An 11,136-nucleotide genomic window follows, 5' to 3' on the forward strand; every position below is an offset into this window, starting at 1 on the left:
ATTAGCCCAGCTTTGTGTCAGTGAGGTTTGGGATGCAGAGATTGACAAAATATTTCAAACCAGTCAGCGGTTGAGACTCAGGCCTATGGTGCAGTCCCTCCTCAATCCTTACTGCTTCCTAATGTCTGGAAAAGGAGCCCAAAGCACGTCAGTATACCAAAGGGAGGGTGTTAGGTTCACCACACCACTTTTATCTCAGCTATCTGGCAGCTTCACTGCCTTCATAGAATCATAGAATCATAGAATATCAGGGTTGGAAGGGACCCCAGAAGGTCATCTAGTCCAACCCCCTGCTCGAAGCAGGACCAATTCCCAGTTAAATCATCCCAGCCAGGGCTTTGTCAAGCCTGACCTTAAAAACCCCTAAGGAAGGAGATTCTACCACCTCCCTAGGTAACACATTCCAGTGTTTCACCACCCTCTTAGTGAAAAAGTTTTTCCTAATATCCAATCTAAACCTCCCCCACTGCAACTTGAGACCATTACTCCTCGTTCTGTCATCTGCTACCATTGAGAACAGTTTAGAGCCATCCTCTTTGGAACCCCCTTTCAGGTAGTTGAAAGCAGCTATCAAATCCCCCCTCATTCTTCTCTTCTGCAGACTAAACAATCCCAGCTCCCTCAGCCTCTCCTCATAAGTCATGTGTTCTAGACCCCTAATCATTTTTGTTGCCCTTCGCTGGACTCTCTCCAATTTATCCACATCCTTCTTGTAGTGTGGGGCCCAAAACTGGACACAGTACTCCAGATGAGGCCTCACCAATGTCGAATAGAGGGGAACGATCACGTCCCTCGATCTGCTCGCTATGCCCCTACTTATACATCCCAAAATGCCATTGGCCTTCTTGGCAACAAGGGCACACTGCTGACTCATATCCAGCTTCTCGTCCACTGTCACCCCTAGGTCCTTTTCCGCAGAACTGCTGCCTAGCCATTCGGTCCCTAGTCTGTAGCGGTGCATTGGATTCTTCCATCCTAAGTGCAGGACCCTGCACTTATCCTTATTGAACCTCATCAGATTTCTTTTGGCCCAATCCTCCAATTTGTCTAGGTCCTTCTGTATCCTATCCCTCCCCTCCAGCGTATCTACCACTCCTCCCAGTTTAGTATCATCCGCAAATTTGCTGAGAGTGCAATCCACACCATCCTCCAGATCATTTATGAAGATATTGAACAAAACCGGCCCCAGGACCGACCCTTGGGGCACTCCACTTGATACCGGCTGCCAACTAGACATGGAGCCATTGATCACTACCCGTTGAGCCTGACAATCTAGCCAGCTTTCTATCCACCTTATAGTGCATGCATCCAGCCCATACTTCCTTATCTTGCTGACAAGAATACTGTGGGAGACCGTGTCAAAAGCTTTGCTAAAGTCAAGAAACAATACATCCACTGCTTTCCCTTCATTCACAGAACCAGTAATCTCATCATAAAAGGCGATTAGATTAGTCAGGCATGACCTTCCCTTGGTGAATCCATGCTGGCTGTTCCTGATCACTTTCCTCTCATGCAAGTGCTTCAGGATTGATTCTTTGAGGACCTGCTCCATGATCGTGCTCTTGTGACCCAAGAGTCAACTCATTCTTTCCAATGACATTTCAGATATCTAACTGCTTGGAACTTGGCACAGAATCCATCCACTTGATTTTTGCTTGGTTCACTCTTTAGCACTCATGGGAATGAAAAGTAGAAAAAATATTTTTTCCCCTTGAAGTCATCAGTTCTGATTCTGAATAGGCATGGGAGGCAGATTGGATGAGACAGAAGGGGATGATTTTGTATCCTCAGTTTTAGAACTGGAGCCCACACTTTAAATGATTGGAAATGATCTCTTTCATTAACATCTGTAATCATATACTAGAGTGCCAATTATTATTAGTGAAAAAAGCAAGGACTTTGATTGTATCATCTTTATTTTTTCTTAAATATGTGATGTATTCAGATTCTAATTACACTGGTATAACTCCAAAGTGAGGACAGTAAATACTGTGAAGGCAGCCAGATATCTTAGAAAACATTCTCACATTTGGGTGGGTTTGGTGAGCAGAGGTAACATCTTGAAGTGGAAAGACATTTGATTTGGCATAAAACCTCCAAGGAGCTCATCTGCCACCTTAGACAGCAAGCAAATGAAAAACATTAGCTTAGAAACACAGACAAAAATGTTGCTTAACTAAAACAGTCTCCTTTAAATTTGACAAATGTCTCAGTCTCTAATGATGGAGCTAGCCCTACAATATCCTGGTCATTGTTTTCCATAATATTCTCACCTGACAACTATATATGTTCTTGTGTAATATACTAATAAATCGTTTTCTCTCTCTCTTTCACCAGTGTTATATATAGTTTTACAGTGATTAAGATCTATATTAATTCTCCTTTAACCAAGCTAAAATAACCTCCTTCAAGGCTATCTATATGCTTCACAAATTGCCTTGGGATTCGATCTCCAAAGAACTTCAAAGTCATGCTTCCAATGTACAGTGTGTGTTGCTTGTAGAGATCGTGTAAGAGTTTCAGGGACTGGTTTCAGGAACAATGATTTATATTCCGATGCAGCAGGTTTGTGAACTCATATACCTGCCTTCATGCATTTCTTCTTTACTAACCTCATGATAATTCTTCTCATTCTCTCTAACCATCAGAGAAGTGAGATTCTGGATCAGCCTCCCAAGAAGAGTTGTGGGGGCAAATAACTTAATATGTTCTAAGAGAGAGATTGACTAGTTTATGAGTGGGATTGTCTGATGAGATTGCTTGTGGAGGTAGTGGACTGGGCTGTGCAGTCATGGGGGTCCGTCCTGATTTATGTTTTATGTTTATAAACTCTCATGCTTCAGCACTTTAGCTGGTCACTTGCAAAGGTCAGAAAGGGATGTTTCTCCAGTGTATTCTATTTCTTTGGTTTTTTTGTCTCCTTCTTCTGGAGCATCATACATGGCCACAGCCAGAGATTGGACATTGGACATTGGGTGTGCTGGTGCTTTGAGGTACCTCCAAGAATTCTCTTTCAGGTGCTTGGCTGGCTGGTTCTTGCTCACATACTCAGCATCTAACTGATTTTCATAAATGGTCTTTGGAAGGAATTTTCCACCACATCAGACTGGCAGTGATCTTCCTGGGGTTTCCACCTTCCCCTGCAGCATAGCAAATGGGTCACTTTCCAGGATTATTTGGGTATATCTCCCTGAATCAATTCCCTGACATTGCAAGTGGCTTGGGCACTGGTGCACCTCGGTGCCTCCTGCCCTAGGCCTGTGACACACAGTAGCTTAGTCTCCAGTGGAGAGCTGGAGCCGGCTGTTAAATTTAGAAACCCTTTTAGAACCGGTTGTTCCACGAGGGACAACTGGTTCTAAAAGGGCTTCTAAATTTAACAACCAGCCAAAAGTGGCACCTTAGGTGTCAACTCCATGGGTGCTCCAGGGCTGGAGCACCCAAGGGGAAAATTTGGTGGGTACAGAGCACCCACCGGCAGCTCCCTGCCCCCCCCCGCCCCCAGCCCCAGCTCACCTCTGCTCCACTTCTGCCCCTGAGTTACGCTCTGTCCCACTCTGCTTTTAACACCCCCCTCCCCCCGGCTTCCCGTGAATCAGCTGTTCACGGGGGAAGCCGGGGCGGGCTGAGAAGCCGGCGGCGGCTTGGTGCCCAGGCCCATGAAGGCGGAGGTGGAGCGGAGGTGAGCTGGGGTCGGGGGGCGCAAGGAGGGCCGTCTGCGCCGCGGCAGGTAACCCTGGGGGGTATGTGTGTAGGGGAACCGCTCCCCACCCCAGCTCACCTCCGCCACCCTTGGCCTGAGGGCGAAGCTGCTGCCTGTTTCTCAGCTCTCCCCGGCTTCCCGCACGAACAGCTGATTCGCGGGAAGCGGGGGGGCGGGGGGCGCTGAAAAGCAGAGAGGGGCGGTTCGTTCAGGGGAGGAGGCAGAAGCGGAGCGGAGGTGAGCTGGGGCCGGGTGCAGGGTGGGGAGCTGCCGGTGGGTGCTCTGCACCCACCAAATTTCCTCCGTGGGGGCTCCAGCCCTGGAGCACCCATGGAGTCAGTGCCTAAGGTGCCACTTTTGACGTGCAGTGGGGGGAGCGGCCGCTCCCCCTGCTCCCCCCTAGCTACGCTCCCCCGCCCCTAGGAGCCAGAGGGACCTGCCAGATGCTTCTTGGGAGCTGCCCCAGGTAAGCACCACCGGGACTCCCCACCTCGCCCCCCGGCAGGTCCCTCTGGCTCTTAGGGGCAGGGTGGACACCCACTATGGTGGCCCATGAGACTCTCCTGCCCAGTTCTGGGGGAAGTCAGGGGACAGGGGAGGGGGGTAGATGGGGCAGGGGTCCTGGGGGGGCGTCAAGGAACGTGGGGGGTTGGATGGGGCAGGAGTCCCGGGGGGCGGGGGTGGGCAACGACCCCCTCGTGGGGTGAAGAGGGAACCAGTTGTTAAGATTTTGGCAGCTCATCACTGTTAGTCTCCCAAGGGTCATAGAACTTGGTCTAATATTGGTTGTTGGTGTTAGTATGTGGGTGCTGGGTGGTGTTGGGGGTCTGTGATATAGAGCAAGTCAGACTAGATGATCTGGAGGTCCCTTCTGGCCTTAAACTCTGTGATTCTCTCTCTTTCTCCATCTCTTTCCAAAGCTCATTGAAATTCATAGAAAGAGTCTCATGGACTTCAATTTGGTTTGGGTCGTGTCTTTGAACGCTAAAGCTGCCTCCTAGTAAACCTCCATCTATTATGACGGAATGATCTCATGAGCCCAGCCAATCAAATTATACAAAATTATGTTTGTGACCATAGATTTGAATTCCAAATGACTATTTAATTGGACTATATTTGTACCAGGGGATTATCACTTTTCACATACAGTATTAACAAGTTTTTGTTCACACAGATATTTTCAGATATTTCTGTATGCATATCCATATCCACCAGCAAACACAAATATTCATGTGTAAACAAAAGAGACTGTTATTTGTTATTCATCATTACAGCTGAACAATTTTTTTAAAATTGAAAAAGGGTTTTGTTTTTTTTTTTTTTGAAAATGACCTTTTTTCATAAATGACAATTTTTATAAAGAACTGTTGACTTAGTGATTTTTTTTCTTTTTTCATGAAATCTTTCACTTCATTTTTTATCAAAGTTTTCAAGGAAAAACTTTATAAAAATCATTACTGATTTTTTTTTCCATGTACCAAAATGCAGGGGGAAAAAACTCCTAAAAACTTAGAACCCTTAAAAATGGAAATAAGTCTGAAATTTTGAAATTCATCACTAAAAAAACCCTGTCAACTTTGTTCATGATTCTGTATTTCCTGTTGTTGTTATTTATTCTGTTGTTTAATTCAGACATTGAATCAGGGAATAGCAACATCATGTGAATCACCCAGCCAATCATATACATAATGGTCCCTTCTGACCTTAGTATCTATGAATCTATAATAAAAACTCTGGGGTTACTACAAATTTAAACTTTGCAACTGCACTCAGAAATTTGTCCTATGTCACTGAGGCCTTGATCCTGCTGATGTTTTATGCACGAGCTTATCTTACTTAGTGTGAGTAGTCCCGTTGAAGTCAGTTGGACCACTCAAATAAAATTCAGTATATGAGTAATGACATCAGGATGGGGGCCTAAATGTGAATTGCTAAAGCTAATGTCCACATAGGCAGTGATCGAAAGCCCTTTTAATTCAACTGCAATATGTTCATTGATTCCAATGTGCTGTGGCTGAGAACTCGAGATAGCTTCTTAGGGCCAGATTTTCAAAAAGCTTGTCAGTTCCTGAAGGTGCCATGTGGAAATTTTAAAAATTCCCCAGCAGGTTAGGTGCATAACTCCCATTGGTCTTAGAAGCCATATATTTAATTGTATCTAGGTGCCATCTGAATCTTTAGATGCCTAAATAGCCTTGCAAATACCAAAGGCAACATGAGCATGGGCTGAGAGTCAGGCTCAGTAGCAGGTCAGCCATTCAAAAATTCACGTCGACTGAATGTCTTCCATAAAGCCGTCTTCAGCTCTTTATTTCTCAGAGTGTAACTGAAGGGGTTTAACAGCGGTGTGACAATAGGGTTCAAAATGCTGACAAACTTGTTTCAAGGAGCTCTGTTTGGAAGGCTGGACATAGAGGAAGATGGTGGAGCCGTACCAGATAGAGACAACAGTGAGGTGGGCCGAGCAAGTGGAAAAGGTCTTTTGCCAGCCTTGGGCCAAGGGGATCCTCAGTGCGGTGGAAATGATGTAAATTTAGGAGACCAGGGTTATGGGACATGGTCCCAGGATGATGATGATCAAGATGAGGAAAGCTGCCCTCTCAATCACCAAGGTGTCTGTGCAGGAGAATATGACTAAGGAATCTATGCTGCAGGAGAAATGATTAATGACATTAGAGCCACAGAAGGACAACCTGGCTATCAAATATGCTGGGCTAGACATAGCCAGAAAACCAGACACCCAGGAACCAAGGGCCAACTGAGCGGACAGGCTGCTGTTCATGATGGTGCAATAGCGCAATGGGTAGCAAATTCCCAGATAGTGGTCACAGGCCATGGCAGATAAGAGGATTTGTTCTATGCAGCCCAGGGAGAACATGAAGTACGTCTGCAGGATGCAGCTAGTGAAGGAGGTGGTTCTGCTTTTCCCAAGGAAGACTGCAATTGTCTTGGGGACATAGACCGTGGAGTACCAGATCTCCAGGAAGGGGAGATTGCAGAGGAAGGAGTATATGGGGGGTGTGGAGATGATGGTCATGAGCTATTTAATTCTACAATGGGTCAGAAAGAACTCCCTTCAGTGCTCTTTGCAATGGGCCCAATGCCCCTCTGTAGTAAGTAATTAACCATTAGCAATCCTCTGTTATATAAGAAGAAACTAGGTTAGAGGGGTAAAGGTTCTTGCCCAAGGATGCACTGGGAGTCAGGGAAAAGCCAGGAATAGAGTCCAGGAGCTCCTGCCTTCTAATCCCCTAAGCTCCATGATTATAGAGTGCCTGATGATGATAGTTAAAGTCAATGGTACTCTTTCCATTCCCTCTAGTAGGCTTTGGAGAGACAGAGACAGAGACAGAGACAGAGAGAGATGGGCCCAATTTTGGGCCCCTCATTGGTCATTTTGGTCAGGTGCCAGCGAGGTTACCTTTAGCTTCTTAACCCTTTACAGGTGAGAGGATTTTTCCTCTAGCCAGGAGGGATTTTAAAGGTGTTTACCCTTCCCTTTATATTTATGACAGGTGTCTAACTTCCATTGCAGGTCAATAGTTGGGGGCTATATTTTTAAAGGTATTCAGGCACTTAGCTTCAATTAAATGCCTTTAAAAATCTGGTGCTAGGAACTTAACCTATTTAGGCAATTTTCTAAATCCCACTAGGAGCTTTAAGGTGCATAAATACCTTTGGAAATATTAGATCCCTGATGCCCACTGACTTTCAATGGGAGTTGGGTATCTAAATCCATTAGGCCCTGTCATAAATATACAGCTAAGAGTGTCATAAAATCCCTCCTTAACTGTAAAGGGTTAAGAAGCTCAGGTAACCTGGTTAGCACCTGACCAAAAGGACCAATAAGGGGAGAAGATACTTTCATATCTGTGAGGGAATGTTTTTGCTTTGTTCTCATTGTTGGTTCTCTTTGGGTCAGTGAGGAATCAGGACAGGGAAAATACATCTCCCAAAGCCCTACTTGAACTAAGCATCTAGATTACAAAAATTGTAAGTCAAGCAAGGAAATGCGTTAGTTTATCTTTTGATTTAGCTTGTGAATTTCCCCTGTGCTAGAGGGAGGTTTATCCCTAGTTTTTGTAACTTTTAAGTTTTGCTGAAAGGGAAATCCTCTGTGTTTTTGAATCTGATTATCCTGTAAAATTACCTTCCATCCTGATTTTACAGAGGTGCTTCTTTTACTTTTTTTTCTTTATAATAAAGTTCTGTTTTTTAAGAATCCAGTTGGGTTTTTAGGTCCTACAAACCCAAGGGTCTGGTTTGTGCTCACCTTGTTTATTTTTCAAGCCTCCCCAGGAAAGGGGGTGTAGGCTTGGGGGAATATTTTGTGGGAATAGGAACTCCAAGTGGTCCTTTCTCTGATTCTTTGTCTAAAACACTTGGTGGTGGCAGCATACCTCAGTCCAAGGACAAATAGAGATTTGTGCCTTGAGGAAGTTTTTACCCTAAGCTGGTAGAAATAAGCTTAGGGGTTCTTTCATGTTGGTCCCCACATCTGTATCCTAGAGTTCAGAGTGGGGAGGGAACCCTGACAGGCCCCTTTGAAAATCTTAACCTGGATGTCTTCTCCATTCTCTGATCTTCATTATAAATGCTAGCTACATAGTGTACACAGGAAATACAGAGACTCCAATACCACTAGTTTGGGCCTAGTCAAAGAGATAAACCTACAGGTATCTGACCCCGGGTATCACACTATTAGATGTTCCAGGAGATGCAGCAAGTTCTGGAAGCCACAGCATTGTTGTTGTTTTTTTATAAACCAGTTGATATTGCATAGAATAGAACCCACCCCAAAGCTTTGCCCAGGAAATGACAGCACATTCTGCAATATGGGAGGAATGCAAGTGGCCCTGATTTTACCAAGACAATGTATGACTAATAGGCCTCCTGGCCCTGAACGCTCTGACAGCTGTGTGACCAGTGATGCTTGTATCATGTGTGCTGCTGTTCTGTAAAGGGACATTGTAGTGGGGCAGTTACCCCGCTCCTGGAAAAAAAGGTTAAAGGCTGATTGGGGAGGCAGCCACAGCTGTGGCTGCACCCAATCAGGCCACACCTGGCCCTGTTATAAGGGCTCAGGGAGGAGCTAGGTTACAGTTTCTCTTTAGCTTTGGAGAGAGATGGACCTTGCTGCCTGGAGGAACAAGGGTATCTGAAGCTGGGCAGTGCTGGGGAAGGGCAAAAGGAGTGGGGGATCTCCAGCCTGGTAACACCTGAGGCTGAGGCCTTGGTAAAGGCCTAAGCAGGTACTAGGGCTGCAGAGGTGCAGCCTGGGGATAGGCAGAGGCAGCTGGTCCTACCCCCTTGCCAGTGATGGGCAGACATTGCAGTCTGCCCCAGAGAATGGGGGCTAGATGATGATTGGCAGTAGCCACTGGGTATAGAGGGTTGGGGGTTCCCCTGGGAGGGAAGACCCAGAGAGTGGGGGTACTGCTGGGGCAGAACACTTGAAGTAAAGGGCACCGGGGTCTGGGAGGGACACGGGGGACTGAGGTAGATGAGACACTGGCCAGCAGAGGTTGCTCTGAGAGCTGGAATTGAGTTAATTCCCAAGGCAACCAGCAGGAGGTGCTGCACCAGTGAGTCTGCAAACTGCTACAGACATGCTCCAGCATTATGAAGAGGGAGAGTGTGGTCCAGTGCAGAGGGTCTAGGGATGCTGGTGAGGTAACCTGGGCTTTAGTCCCATGCTGAACTGTTGTGTGACAGTGGGAAAGTCTGTTGATCTTGTTCACCTAAATACACCCTTCAGGACAAGTGTGCCTGCCTTGCACACTGTAGCCACTAGGTGGTGCTGTTTTAATAATAATAAACCCACCAAGACAAATGGAGGTTTTACAGCGGGGGTCTCAAACTCAATTTTCCTTAGGGCCAGGGCCAGTCTTCAAATCCTCCCAGCAGGCTAGTAATGTCACTGAAGATGGTGTTCAGAAAAGAAAATGTTTATATTGTATTTTTTATTTCAAATTTCTTAGAAATAATAAAACTGTCATACAACATTATACAATTCTTTGCCTGCCAGAGAGTTCTTAGAGTTTGCCAGACATGTGGCAATGCTTCTGTTCTGTCAGTTTGTTGATGTTTGGCCTCAGTGACTGAGCAGTTGAAACCTTCAGCACTGCAGCAAGGTGTGTGTCAGATAGTTGTTTGGTATTTTGACTTATTTATATTCATTGTGGGGGTAAAAATGATGCTGCCTCCATGGCTGACTCTGCCCAGCGACTAGTGATGCTATCTCTGTCCCTCTCCCCCAGCCAATGGGAGCTGGGGGCAACGCCTGCAGCAGACATTGCTGGCAGCATGTCTGCCTGTGTCTCTCCTCCACAGGCCAAAGTGGGGAGGTTCTCAGGCCACAGATAATCCATGGGCCAGGATTTTGAGACCCCTGTTTTACAGCCTGTCAATTCTTGTGTCAGGTGGGCTCCCCTTCACTGGTTGTACATATAATGCCCAGCACACTGTTGCTCTGGCAACTTTTGCATGCTACTGCACAATAAATCTGGGGATCAAAGCTGGAGTGACTTGCAGAAAACCGCATTGCTGCAGGGAAAGGAATGATAATTACAGTCATTGACTTACCGCCATTCCTTTAATTCCAGGTGTCCACTGAGTTCAGGGCAGCCACACAGATGTATGGCTCGCAGGGCCATGCCCTCACTGGAACTAAACTAACAGAGCTTCATTGGCTTGTGCATATTTAAATGGCATGGAATTAGCTAGCGTGCTGGCCCAGATCCTCTGCTGGAGGTAGTGGTTTGATAAGGCCTAAATCAGGAGCAATTTCATTGATATGACTACCACTTTGGTTCTGCACATTAATTTGAATGGAGAATGAAATAATAAGGACAGCTACATGAATGAACCTGACTGTATGGTTGGGAAAATGACTGAGTGCACGTGTCTGAGTGAAAGGACGGGTGACATAAGGTGACATACCTGGAAGTGATGGATTTATTTAGTTTGTGTTAGAGTAGTTTTGTATGTGTGCTTACACCTTAATATGGGTGTGTATTCACGTCTGAGTTTGTGTGTGAGTTCATCTCTGGGTGTGGATCTAGATGTGTGTCCCTTCACATGTGTGTCTGTGGTGTGTGATTTCTCCCCGTACCACTGATGTTCAGGCAGAACTGTGCTCCCCAGTGCAGTTGCTGCAGCTGGCTGATGCTAAATGTACCACTGCCTGATAGATCAGTGGGAGCATTTGCATCACTGGCAGCGACTGGATATTGTGTCTCATCTTACAGCTCTGTCCTGGCCTCTCTTGGTGCCACCAATCTAATTCATAGCAGCAATGGGCCTGAACTGAGCTTCCTAGACTAAGACAGAAACCTCAGCTCTGAACACCCTCAATTATCTTTGTGAGACTCAGATCCAGAGGTGAATTTCACAGGCTGGGGCAGTCATTAGTTATAAGTGGATCTGTAGCC

General features: G+C 46.1%; 1 pseudogene across 1 annotated transcript; it reads right to left on the bottom strand.

Moving 5' to 3' along the window:
* Window positions 1–5,953: 5,953 nt before the first annotated feature.
* Window positions 5,954–6,740, bottom strand: LOC311529452 (olfactory receptor 6F1-like; annotated as a pseudogene). Its single transcript has one exon. The product of its transcript is annotated as an olfactory receptor 6F1-like (transcript).
* Between the last annotated feature and the right edge of the window lie 4,396 nt (window positions 6,741–11,136).

Source organism: Lepidochelys olivacea (genome assembly GCF_965140295.1).
Source record: "Lepidochelys olivacea isolate rLepOli2 genome assembly, chromosome: 13".
In the NCBI taxonomy this organism is placed as follows: Eukaryota; Metazoa; Chordata; order Testudines; family Cheloniidae; genus Lepidochelys; species Lepidochelys olivacea.